The sequence below is a fragment of the Drosophila miranda genome, chromosome XR, assembly GCF_003369915.1.
Source record: "Drosophila miranda strain MSH22 chromosome XR, D.miranda_PacBio2.1, whole genome shotgun sequence".
Classification (NCBI taxonomy): domain Eukaryota; kingdom Metazoa; phylum Arthropoda; class Insecta; order Diptera; family Drosophilidae; genus Drosophila; species Drosophila miranda.
The window spans coordinates 43622589-43636887 of NC_046674.1; the positions used below are offsets into that span (position 1 = coordinate 43622589).

Here is a 14299-nt window from a genome sequence, read left to right on the forward strand (position 1 = left end):
TGGAGGTTTGGCGTCGGCGTCTGCCACTTAGTGCGCTTGTGGAGCTCTTTGAGGTATTCCTCTTTCCACCGCTGGCAAAACTGTTGGGTGAGCGCCTTTAAATGCTGCCATCGATTGATTATTGATTTAAGGTCACCCTTTATTTCGGGTTCGGCCGTGGACATCAAGGGTCCCCCGGTAAGGAAGTGCCCGGGAGTAAGGGCCAGCAACTCAGTTGGATCTTCGGACATCGGCGAGAGCGGCCTGGAATTAAGGCATGCTTCGATCTTTGCGAGAAGCGTGGAAAGCTCTTCGAAAGTGTACTTCCGAGTGGACGTGGCTTTGTAAAAGAGAGTTTTGAAACTCTTCACCCCGGCTTCCCACAGACCTCCCATGTGTGGAGCTCCTGGTGGGATAAAACGCCACGAAACCCGGTGATGGCTGTACGCATCAGCTATCGAGCCCTTGAATGCTTCTAGGAAGTCACGGGAAAGCACCTTGGCGGCACCAACGAAAGTTTTGCCATTGTCGGAGTGAATGCGCTGCGGACATCCTCGTCGTGCGACGAAACGAGCGAAGGCTGCAAGAAATTTCTCGGTCGTGAGATCCGACGTGGGCTCCAAATGGATCGCCTTCGTGGAAAAACACACGAACACACACACATACCCCTTGGTTATCAGGCACGCTCTGCCTGTGTAATTCCGTATTTCGAAGGGACCCGCGTAGTCAATTCCGGTGTGCGTGAACGGTCTGGAAAAGGACGTTCGTTCCGTAGGAAGATCACCCATCATTTGGGCTTGCAACTTCTGTCTGTGGATGACGCATACCTTGCAGGAGTTTACCTTCATGAGTTTCTGAACCTTGGGAATCCAGAACTTGGATCGGATAAGTCGCACCATTAGTTGGTTCCCGCCATGAAGAGTTATCCGGTGGGTGAATTGCGCGAGAAGGCGGGATAGCCGGCAGCGGTACGGCAGAATAATGGGATGCCGTTCGTCGTACTTCAGAAAGGTAGAAGTTGCGATACGGCCACATGCTCTTATGAGCCCATGTTGGTCTAGGAACGGGTTCAAATTCAGGATAGAACTTGACCTTGGCACTGGCCGCTTCTCGCTTAGGCAGTGATGCTCTTGGGAGTATTCCCTGCGCTGAGTCTCTAGGATAAGAGTGCGCTCAGCTTCGGTAATGTCTTCGCTTGCAAGGTGGTCCTCTTGTCCGGTGACCAGCTTCCGGCAGCGTTTTGTGAAGCGAAGGACATAAGCACGGACTCGCAGGACTCTCTCCAGATTGGAGAACCGATCGAGGAAGTCTTCGGATGGGCTCGGTGCAAAATGAACCTTCAGAGCACGTTGCTCGAGGGTTATCACGGGATCGTCCCCGCCTTGGGCTGGCCATTGATGCCGGGGCCCTTGCAACCACGCTGGTCCGTGCCACCAGAGTTGGTTCTCGACGAGCTCCTGTAAGGATACGCCCCTGCTGGCGAGGTCGGCGGGATTTTGTGCGGACGGAACGTGACCCCAATTCTCGACCCCGGTGGCTTGCGAAATTCTGGTCACACGGTTGGCCACGAAGGTAGTCCAGTGGCAAGCAGGCTTTTTCAGCCAGGACAGGACTATAGCGGAATCTGTCCAGAAGTAACAGGTTGTAGGTGCGCTTGGCATATTTGGCAGGATAGCCGTCGCCATTTCGGACAGCAGCACGGCGCCGCACAGCTCTAACCGGGGGGCGATACAGTCTTAACGGGTGCGACTCGTGTTTTCGCGGTAAGCAACTGCACCTTGACCAGGTGGTCAGTCTCGATGCGAACGTAGATCGCCGCACCGTACGCCTTTTCGGACGCATCGCAAAATCCGTGATGCTCGACCCTTACAGCTGGTTCGGAGCCAATCCACCTTGGAATGCGGATCAGGTCGAGAGCGGAGTAGCTCCGCAGAAAACTCTGCCAGCGCTGACGCATCTCGGTCGGAAGATCTTCGTCCCATCCCACTTCTTGCAACCAGATCTCTTGCATGAAGATCTTTGACCGGACAATGAAAGGCGCCAACCAGCCCGCAGGGTCGAACAACCTTGCTATCTGGGAAAGCACCGCTCGCTTGGTATTGGATGCCGTAGATGCCAGTTCTGGCGGAACGAAGAAGAAATCGTCTGTTGTCGCCTTCCAGCGAATTCCGAGAGTCTTGGCTGTGCGTTCTGCCTCTAGTTCAAGGAAGTCGGTGTGAAGGAGATGGTCATTCGGAATGGTAGTCAGGATATCCTTGCGGTTGGACGTCCATTTTCTAAGTGGAAACCCGGCAGAACTCAGGGCGGCCTGTAACTCGCGGATAGCTAGTTGAGCCTCAGTGGGAGAGTCTGCTCCCGCTAGGACGTCGTCGACATACATACAGGACCGAATGATGTGACTGGCTCTTGGGAATCGGGACTAGACATCGTCTGCAAGCTGTTGCAACACCCGGATGGCGAGAAAGGGAGCACAATTGACTCCAAAGGTGACAGTTTGCAACTCATAGTCGCGTATCTCGCCCTCCTTGTTGCGAAACAAAATTCGCTGGAAGGGGGTGTGCTTCGGATCTACCCAAATCTGCCGATACATCTTGGTGATGTCAGCATTGAAGACGTACCGGTAGTAGCGCCACTTCAGGATCTGAAGGGTTAAGTCGGACTGGAGAACAGGGCCGGGGTGCAGAAGGTCATTCAAGCTGATACAGTTAGTCGACGGGCTGGATGCGTTAAATACAACGCGGACTTTCGTGGTGGTGCTATCAGGCTTGAAGACAGCGTGGTGCGGCAGGTAGTAGGTTGAGGACCCATGAGTCGGAAGAACTTCTGTCATGTGTCCAAGCTCTAGGTATTCTTGGATCACGGTGTCGTACTGCTCTTGTAGGGGACTGTTTCTTTTCAAGCGATTTTCGTTTCTTAGGAACTGGGCCAGCGCGGTTGCCCTTGAATACCCCAGATCTGATCCGAGATGATCTGGGTCGCGAAACGGTAACGTGACGACGTATTTCCCGCTTGTCGTTCTTGACGTAGTTCGGAGGAAATTTCTTTCGCAGTACGAATCCGACTCGCTTTCTATTTTAGTAGGAATGTCCTCCACCTCCCAAAACTTTGTGAGGAGTTTGTCTAACGGAGTCTCTAGCTCGGTGGAAATTTGCGTGGAGAAGGATGCGACCCTGCCTTGTACCGTGTTTGGCACTGGGCCTGTAAGAACCCATCCGAAAATGGTCTCCTGTCCGAGGAGAGATCCACAGATGTTCGTCTGTGAGCCGCTCAAGAGGATGGATGGAAGGATGTCGGCACCAATCAGGACATCTATTTGTGAGCTTGCGTAAAATGTCGGGTCTGCCCATGGCAGGTTCGGCAAGTCTCGCAACGAGTGTTGCGGGATCGGATGGGAGGGAAGGCTGCCTGATAGTTCTGACATAGGCTGTGGCGTCCAAGTATAAGCCCGGCTTAGTCGGGGAGCGGATGGAAAAATTGCAGAGCTTCTTGGACTGAGCGGATATGGTCTGATTGAGGCCCGAGACCTGTGCCTGGGCGAGTCGGAATGGCAACTTAATGATCTGGAAGAGACGTTCCGTAATGAACGTCGCTTCGGAGCCCGGGTCGATTAGAGCGCGGGCGCGAAAGTTTGTCCCCAAGTGGCAAATATTAATAATAGCCGTGCCCAGGAGTACCGCCCTCTTGCCGGAGGCGAAATAGCTCTGAACGCTAGGCTGAGCTTCGGCAGGAGTCGGAAGTGGTACGGAGTTGGGCACGGATTGGCTGGAAACTGGAGTGCCACGGTGCAGCAGCGTATGATGCCGGTCTCCACACGTTTTGCAGTTGTGGGCGCTTTGGCATTCACGAATCTGGTGCTTAATATAGCTGGAGCGAGCATCAGGTCTCATCTGAAGGAATTGAGGGCATACCCGGATCGGATGGTTCTCTTTGGAGCAAAGATCACACGTTCTCCGCTTCGGATCCACAGTTGTTCCGAACGAGTGAATCCGCCTTGCAACAGGGCTCCCTTGGGAACGGAATGGGTTGGGATTGCCCTTTGAACTCTCTGACATGGGTAGACTCGCCCTGGAGTGGGCCTGAGTCTCCATGCCTGGATGGCCATCCTCGGTCACCTCGAGAGACAGGTACCGCTCCGCCAGGAACTTGTCCATAGCGTGCCAGGTGGGAATTTCGGACTTGTGTGTCACGGACTGCTCCCAAAGCTCCAAAGTCGCTTTCGGCAACATCGCGGATATGAGGTACACTAACACTCCGTCAGCGAAAATGCTGTCTGTGGAGACCTCGGAGTGGTTGAGTGTCGTAAGGCACTTGTGGACGGCCCTCTGAAGCTCTTTTAGCGCTGCAGCTGACTCGGTGCGGATTTGGGGCAGACTGAAAAGGATCTTCAGCTGGGCTTTGAGTATCAGCCTCTTGTTTTAGAAACGCTCACGGAGGGCGCTCCATGCGGACGCGAACCCTTCGTTCGTGAGTGGAGCCTGTGCCACTATGTCGTGGGCCTCACCGCTTGTTTTTTTGTTGAGGTGGAACAGTTTTTCTACTGGAGCCAACCTCGGGTTCTCTATATATATGGCGGTGAACAGGTCTCGGAACGTGGGCCACTGCTGGTAGTCCCCACTGAAAACATCAGTGTCACATGGAGGAAGACGGCAACCGCCGGAAGTCGGCACTTGAATGGCCAGTTGTGGCGTGTGAGGGACAGTCGGGGGTTCGAGCTGATCGTTCAGTTCGGCAAGGCATTGCGCGTAGACCGCGTAGCAGTCATCGTACATCCCCTGGACGTCAGCTGCCCCCTCTGGATCTACTTCCGTTATCGCCTCCACACAGGCCTCGAACTCCGCGTCCACCTTCGCCCACAGGCTTCGGAGTTGATCTCGATGGACTTGGGAGAGCGAGCGGGTTGGTGTGCTAGCATCTGGAGCGCTGAGCTTCTGGTCGAAGCGTGTCAGTCTGCTTGCAGCCAAGGCAAACTTAGACCGTGCGGAACTGACGACCGATTGGGCCATAGTGCTCGGAACCGTGCGAGGGACGACCGAGGGGAGCAACAAGGCCTCAAAGGCATGTGGTGTGTGAGCCCTGGACGTGGTCGGACCACGCTCAGCTGGGGCCGGACGGGAAGCTGTGGGCGTAGTGATTGAGCCGTTGGAGCTGGGTGGATAGGTCAAACTCAGCGAACTCCCCCGCTTAAACTTCTTGCGAGATTTCTTCTCACCAGTGGGCATGGTTGGCTGATGGATTTGCGATAGCGCGTATCAGAGTCGCAAAGCAGGTGAGCGGAAATGGAGAAGTGGAAGTTGTGAACGACGAACCGTGGTTATGTGGCCTTGGCGGGATTTATCGCGAGTATTTATATAGTAGAAGTCGGGCACCGTGGCCGGAATATATAAATATAAAATACTACGATCAAATGAAAAACAAAGGGCCAACCAAGAGCGACTAATAAGGATGAGCAATGATATTGATGCACAAGGTACCCCTATATAGAGTCGGTTGCAAACGAATGTTGAAAACAATATACCCTCGAAGTGCTGGGTAGCGCTACACTTGGCGTTCCGTTACGGTCAAGCGCGGCACCGAAAAATATTCTCCCACCAACAACAGCGCAAGCAAACGGTGGAGAAGCGAGAGCGAAAGGAAAAACGAAACGAATGCACCGCTGCTGCTGCTTGTATGTGTGTGCGTATGGATGTAAGTGCTATGTACCGTGGCTTGGGTTGACGACCCAACCTTTTGGCGAGATGTAAAACAACGGTTAAAACGGTGGATGACCGTTTTATATGCAATATGTATAATTTTAAAATGCGTACGTATGTATGTATATGTAAGATAAATATATATGTGGTGCCGTATGTATGGATCGTGTCTTATTTTTGTTGGCAATATAATTAGTTAAATACGGAGACGCAGTGATTTATTTTCTTTATTTATCAAACCGAAAACCGATGTAACGTTGAGCATGGAAAAAAAAACAACAAACCAATTGCAAGCATATGAATTTATGATTGTTGTCAGCCGCTTGGATTGCGTTGCGATGTGTACATGTGCTTGTATGCATGTGCATATGTCAGCAACCAAAGCTCAGCTAGCTGGGAGAGGTAGGAATATATACACTGGATCGGAGGTTGACCGCAGGAGCTTGCTCGGATCAAATTAAACCTTTGGAGAAGTAGGTGGCCACAACCGTTGGCAGAACGAAGTATGGTTTAATTTGGAGCTACAGCGAGAAATGAATACATATGTACAATGTACATATGTATGCCACGGGTACTCGGACTGGGATGGAAAACTCGCACAAAATCACTGCCCGGGTGTTGGGCTTACTTATCTTGAACTTAGAGCGATCCGCCGATGCAGGCTGGGGTAAGCTTCTCCTTATGGGGAAGGCGAAGATCCGGCTCGAAGGACCAATGTTTGTAGGAGGGCGGATCACCGGAGCGGCTTTCCAGCGACGAGTGGGAAAATATCCAAAAGAAGAAGTCAGAGTTGTTCCAATAAATATGTTCCTTGTATTTCGGTATATATGTATGTGGACTGTAGGTGCGCGTATGTGCACGACGACAGCTTGTAGCGGGGTGGGAAACGTAACTAAAACTAGGCCTTACGATCTATGCTCCATGATGGCTTGAGCGCCGGGTGGATCGTGGGTCGTAAAGTCTCCCGAGCGCCCCTCCAAGCGCGCGAGAGCGAGTTGAGACCGGAGCGCACGAAGTTGGCTCAGTGCGCGGCAATCGTCTGCTGCTGGCCTGAACAGTGTCTATGACTGCTCGTTTCTTTAATTTGAGTGTCATAGGTTTCGCTATATTAGCGAAGTTGGGAATGAATTTCCTATAGAATCCACATAAACCTATGAATGATTTTATTTTTGTGGTTGTATTGGGTATTGGGAAGTTTATTATGGCAGATATTTTCTTTGGACTAGGAACTATGCCGTTAGTTGTTACTACATGGCCTAGGAATTCCGTTTCTTTCTTCAGGAATTCACACTTATCCATTTGAAGTTTGAGGTTTGCATCTCTTAACTTTCCAAAGACCCTTTTAAGAGAGAACAAATGTTCTTCCAATGATGTGGAATAGATAATGATGTCGTCTAGATACACAAGGCAATCTTTGAAAATTAAACTTCTAACAGATTGTTCATGCATCTTTGAAATGTGGCGGGGGCAGTGGTTAGCCCAAAAGGCATACGAGTGAACTCGTAATGACCATGCTTCGTGGAGAAAGCTGTTTTTGGGATTGAGCTAGGTTCCATAGGAATTTGATGGAATCCCTTAGCTAAATCGATTGCTGTGAAATATTGGCACCTACCTAGTTTATCTAGTATTTCGTCCATTCTGGGTGTAGGAAATTTATCCTTGATTGTCACCTCGTTTAGACTTCTATAATCTACTACCATACGATATTTCTGCTTTCCTGAAGCATCTATTTTCTTTGGTATCATAGCAATGGGTGCACAATAGGGAGAATTCGACTTACGAATGATTCCCTGTCTAATCATATCTTTGATTTGTTGAGTCACTTCTTGATCGTGTATTTGAGCATATTTATATGGTCGACGATATACAGGATCTTCGTGATGGGTTTTAATTTCGTGCTTTATAGTACTAGTGAAGGTCAAAATGTCACCTTCTTTATACTGCACGTCCTTAAATCCTTTTCTTCGTCATTTAAATGCTCCAACCTTAGCTGGTTGCATTCCCTTAATTCATTCTCTAATGCGGAAGCGAAGTATTGCTCTCCTTCAGGAGATGGGTCAAGGCACTTAGGTGTAGTTATATCTTCCTTTGAAGATGGCTTAACACCTTTGTGTGCGGTCTTGCTGACGGCAATTGCTTCTCCACTTTGGATGATTGGGTATGACCTTTCTCCTAACGTTACCGTTTCATTTCGGTAATCGATGACGGCTTTGCTGGCCATCAAATATTCTCTGCCTAAGAGTATGTCATAATTTTCAGAAAAATTATGAATATAAAATTTTTGTTTTGTCGGACAGTTTTTGGTTGCATTACGTGTAATGCTCTGAGTCAGACGGACGGGTCCATTGATGGTATGGACGGTGGGGTTGTCGCTATCGACTTTGGAATCTGTATAGTTTTCTTTTATTATATTTATTGACGATCCAGAGTCCGCGATACCTCTTAATTTTTTATTATTTACGATTATTTCTATATATGGTCTTCCTCGATTTCTTCCGAGGCACTCTGCTGAAAGTGTACATCCATTTTCATTTGTCCACTTTGGCTTTCCCTAGATCGTTTGACTGGCTGATTTGGAGCACTGCTACCTGCCTGAGTCTGATTGATTTGATAGTTAGTGGGATTCTGTACTCTGCCCTGGTTTAAGGAATTTCTAAATTCGTTAAATAATCCTTTATTATTTACGGCATTATTTCCTGAATTATTTCGATTCGATCCATGATTATTTCTGGAAGTACTTGGGTTTTGATTGTTATAATCGTTACTACTATAGCGAGGGTAATAAGTTCCAACATTCCTACGATTGTTATTTCCGTTTCTTGAGTGTTCGTTATTCTTGTTATCAGTTAAGAAATTTTCGTAGATTCCTAACTCTTGAGCTGATTTTTCTAGATTAGCCATAGTAGAAATGTCTTTCTTTGCTAAAATGATGAACAGTTTATTGGGTAGAGCATCTTCTATGGTATGTCTGGTGGCATTTGCCAGAGCGTTTTTAAAGATTTTCTTATTTTCTGGGCTAGTCTCCAGATTTAGTTTACTTACTATAACATTTGACTTAATTTCTAGTTCCTCTACGAACTTACGAATATTCCCATTGAATTTGGTGTCGTGTAATTGTTGTAGCAGCGTTTCGTATGGAGTGTGGTTGTTGAATTTGCTGATTAGCGCTACTTTTAGATCGGTCCAGGTGTTGGGTTGAAGGCTTTGTGATAAAAGTTGTGCTCGTCCGCACAGTTGACCCTCAGTGGCTCCGTACATGATGCTTTGTTGCCGGATGTCTTCTGTTGGGTACAATTCGGAGATGTACTCAATCCTGCTTATGAACGAGCTAAGGCGTTCTTGGCATCCGTCGTATGGTGGGATTTGCCTGATTGACTTCAAGGCTTGGTTCAGGTGTATTTCTGTTAGCGGCATGTTGATTTTATTTATTTATTTTTTCTAATATTAATTGAGTTTCAATCGTGTGTAGATTCTTTGGCGGATCTCTTTAGTATTAGCGTTACTTTTTCTCTGATCACTGTAGGTTATTACGCACTGTAACTGTCACTACGCCAATTGATCGTCTTAAAAAAAAAGGATTCACTTTTAACTGAGATCCTACCGACTGCGCCAGTTAAATATGCGACACTTCAGTTTAAGTTTTAAAAAAGGTTTTATTCTTTCACTTAAACTTAGCGTACATTGGTTAGTTATTTCCCCGACGATGACTGAGGTCTGATGTCTTGAACGGAATTAACTTTGGTTGAATTCTCCGACGGTGTCGCGATTGACGTTTGTCTTGAACAGAACTGAGCTGGCTTCTTAGATGTAGACTATTTATATTATGATGCTCGGTTTGGGATTCGGATTTGGATTCGGAGGCGTTGGCTTCGACTTCGGCTTCGGAGATGGAGTACGTGACTCGATCGATATGTGGGAAAGGCGGCTTTTGATGAAAGGCTTCCGCTGCGTATGAGCGGTGTTGCATTACTTGGGGGTGGCTGAGAATAGGGCCTCTGATTGGTCAGCTAGGATGGTGTGATTCTTGAGAATCGATTAGTAATTGATCTCTGAAGAGTGGCGTGATTCTGGTGCGGCTGGATTCTAGTGCGGCATCTATTGTTTTATGTTCAACTTCCAGTTTAGGGTGTTTGTTTACATTGCCTGCAATCGGCTACGCGTGGTCCATTTCGAGCGTGAGATTGTTTATGAGGGTTCGAAGCTGAGGGTGTCGTATTGATTATAGTATTGTGGGTGCAGGGTAATAGACATAGACAAGGGTATGCGGAGCATGGACAATAGATATGTCACTATATATATGTGTGTATATAAATCAATAATTAAAAACAAATATTTTTTTTTTTTTGTATTATTATTCTCAATGGTTGATCAGTACGTTTCATGAGGTATTTCAAATTGTATACCTGTATTTTTAGCCTATCTTTATGAACTGTTTGTCTCTTATTTTTACTATCTTTAATGGTAATGTTATCTTTATCATCTATGCATATGACCTCAAATGGTCCTATATACCTAGGGTCTAACTTGTGTCCTACTTCGTTTTTTAATAGTACTTTGTTTCCTATTTCTATGCTTACATCTGATGCTTTGTTATCATAATATTTTTTATTTCTGGCTTTATTATTTTCTAGCGATATCCTAGCTCTTTGATATGCTATTACTTGTCTAAACTTTATTTCTTTTGCATAGTCATCTACATATGTTATATAATGGGTCTATTCTAGTTACTTTATTAAAATCTATAAACTGTCTTGGTAATCTGCCAAAGACTAGTTCATATGGACAATATTCATGCGATGCCGAGGGTGTTGTGTTGAAACAATAAGTAAAATATTGTATCCAAACATCCCAATCGGTTTTGTCTGCAGATATGTATGAACGAACGTATTCATTGAATGTTCTATGACTTCGTTCTATTGTCCCTAAGGTCTGGTGGTGGTGTGCAGTGGACGTTATGTTGTCTATCTTAAGATATTTGCACAAATCATTTATGATTGAATTCTTATATTCTGTTCCCATGTCCGTAATGAACGTCTTCATCGGACCGTACTTCAGAATAAAGTTTTCAAATATTGCTTTGGCAACGGTTGTTGCGCTTTTATTTGGAATTGGTATGGATACTAAATACTTTGTTAAATCGCATATTAGCGTAACTGCATATTCATTGCCATTTTCTGAGCATGGTAGTGGACCTATAGTATCCACTATCACTCTATCAAAAGCCATGGTTGGTATTTCCGTTAGTGTCATTGGGGTCCTAATATGAGTTGTTATTTTAGATTTCTGGCATTTTTGACATTTACGTATGTATTCTTTGATATGACGAGTCATGTTTTTCCAATAGTAATGTCTTTTTATTTTAGCTAGCGTTTTCGAAATGCCATTATGACCTCCTTGAGTTGGATCGTCGTGAAATTTAGACAGTATCGCTTCTTGATTTTTTCATTTTCTATTTGGGTCACCGGCTTGAGTAGCGCTACTCGTAATGATATTAATATTTTATTGCCCATGTTCTTAAAAAATTCAACTGAACTTAATTCAAAGATCTTTTCGCTCGGTGCCATTTTGAGCTGGCTGATCGCAAGTATACCGGCTTGCATTTCAAGCCTTTGGAAGAACTGACCTAAGTCAAGGGTTCCATTGGTATACAGATCGCTAACATCAATTCTTGCTACAACTTTTCTTCCATGTTTCAAAAAACATATCTGATTTTGTATGTGCAAGGCCACTACTTTTCGTACTTCGTCATTACAAATGACTTCATATACGTTGGGCTTAGAAGCGTTGTCAAGAGTTTGCATAGGCAAATCTTCTTGTACATTTCCTGCGCAGGAATTTTTCTGTCTATTTTGTTGCCTGGTAGTGACTTTCAGGACTTTGTTGTGCATGTCTTTTAGGTCGGATATTGTAATCCTGGGCGTCTGCCACAAAATTGTCTTTACCCTTGAGATATTCGACTGTGAAATCATATTCTTCTAGATCTAATCTCATTCTGGTTAGTTTTGAGCTTGGATGTGTCATTGAGAACAAATAAGTGAGTGGTCTGTCTTTGTGTAAAATGTTTTCCATAAATATATGGTCTGTAATGTGTAATTGCCCAGTGAATTGCTGCTAACTCTTGTTCTGTAGTAGTTTTGTTGCTTTCACCTTTGGTAAATGAGCGTGAAGCATATGCAACTGGGAGATGTTTATCTCCATATTTTTGTGTTAGAACAGCTTCACATGCGTGTTTACTTGCATCTGTAATTATGCAAAATTCGTTATTGAAATCTGGATATTTTAATAATGTGGGTTTAATTAAAGCCTTTTTTAAGTAATCGAATGCATTTTGGCATTCATCTGTCCATTGAAAGGTGACATTCTTTTTACATAATCGAGTTATGTGCCGTGAATAGTCGGCGAAATTTTTGATGAAACGTCTATAGTAATTGCAAAATGCAACGAATCTTCTAGCGCTATCTGCGTCTGTAGGGACTGGATATTTTTCGATGACGTCATATTTTTTATCGTCGGGCAAAATGCCTTGATCAGTGCACTTGTGGCCTAGAAAAGTCACTTCGTGCATGAAGAAAGCGCATTTTTCTGGATGTAGCTTAAGGTTGTTTTTCCTACACAAGTCAAAAACGTCTGTTAAATTTTTGATCATGTGGTTTTTGGAACAACCGATGACTATTAGGTCATCCATATACAAGAATGCTTGTGAAGTATTAAGTCCAGAAAAAGCAATTGTCATCATTCTTTGAAAGGAATTTGGCGCTATTTTAAGACCATAAGGTAGTCTAGTGAATTGGTACGAGCCATTGCTCGTTGAAAAGGACGTTAAATCTCTAGAGTGTTGTTTCAGCTCTATTTGATGAAATCCAGACATTAAGTCTAGACATGAAAAATATTTGGCTCTACCCAACTGATCAAGAATATCATCTATTCTTGGAAGTGGAAATTTATCGGACAATAATTTTTTGTTTATTTGACGATAGTCAATGACTAAACGCCATCTTTTATTTTCAGATCCTGGGAGACCTTTTTGGGTACAAGTAGTATTGGACTATTGTACTCCGAAACTGATGGTTCTACTATTTTGTCCAGAATGAGTTTTTCTACCTGTTTATTGATTTCGTCTTTGTGTGCGTGTGGAATTCTATAATTTTTTGTGTATACCGGGTTGTTATCCTTCAATCTTAGCTCTTGCCTATAAAAATTATTAGTTGTTATCGATTCGGTTTCAAGTCCGAATATGTCTGTATACTGTGTGCATAAATCTTTTAGTTTTGTTTTAAATAGTGGCGGAAAGTTTTTAGTTAGCTTTTTCATGACATCTTCGTGTCTATCCTTGCTAATTTCTTGGACTATATCATAGTCACTTCGCATTACGGTTTTTATTTTATTAATATTTAGGATTTTGGTTGAATTTGTTGTATTCAACACTCGGACAAAAATGTTGTTTTTATTGGAAATTGTATTTCCAATGAATATTCCGTCCTCAATTTCTTGATTCGGGATTAGAACAGTATGTTCTGTTGACGCTAATTTAATTTGTCGGACAACTTCAGCGCGTGCTGGAAGAATTGTGGCATTATTATCACAAGTGTGTGTGATAGGTATGTTTATTGGGAAGTTAAGATTGTTTGGCCGTAGTATTAGAGTGTCACTAGTATGTGTACAATCTAATAGGCAATTGAATTTTTTAATGAAGTCTATACCTATAATGCCATCGCTAGGGATTGGAAAGTTTTGTTCAACTAAATGATAATCGTGTGGGATTATATACTTTCCTGTAGATAATTCTACGAATGCTAAACCTTTTGAAAAAACTGAACCTTCGCCGATTCCTGATATTTTGGTTGATATGTTAACATTAACATTATCAAAAATATCGATATTTTCTTTTAGTATTGAAATGTCTGCACCAGTATCTATTAATAAGGTAAATGTATTACCTGTTTTCAAATTTGTAAGCTTTATAAATATTCCTGAACTAAGATTGATGTTGTATACTATCGCACAATTTGAATATCTTAAGGGGTTTATTGGTTTTCCGAACTACTTTCAGTAGCTCGTACATTTACATTGTTGGCATTGTTTTGGCCTCTGTTTGAGTTGCCCTGGCCCCTAGAGTTTCCTCTATTTTGGCCTCTATAATTGCCCCTGTAATTATTTTGGTTATTGTTACTATAGTAATTACCTCTGTTTTGGTAATTACCTCTGTTCGATCTATTATTGCCGCGGTTATTGTAACTTCTTCGATAACCGCGACCACTGTTGCCTCTGTAATGAAATACTGTGCTGGCATTTCCAGTTATTTCGGTGCTGCAATGGATGTATTTACCCATTGCGTCGTTGAAAGTATTGAAGTTGCCTGCTTCAAGTATTAGGCGCAGCTTGTCATGCTCACAATTGCGAGTCATGGCTGCTATGGACTTGGACGGTTTTCTAAGGGTTAAACTACAAAGAGAGTGAGAGCGCTCTAACTGCGATTGCCCACTCGGAGAACGGCGTCGTTTCATTCTCCGATCACCAAGAAGAGTCTTCGTTTGCGTGTCGACGAAATCACAACGACAATTAGCAGTTGCAGCCGGCTGCGCTTAAACCCGTATTACCCATTACATTGTACTCTATACGCGATTAAGATT

The 14299-nt window shown here is 44.5% G+C and overlaps 1 pseudogene; it reads right to left on the reverse strand.

Annotated features, from left to right (window-relative positions):
* Positions 1 to 226: 226 nt before the first annotated feature.
* Positions 227 to 14074, reverse strand: LOC117186098 (annotated as a pseudogene).
* Positions 14075 to 14299: the final 225 nt, after the last annotated feature.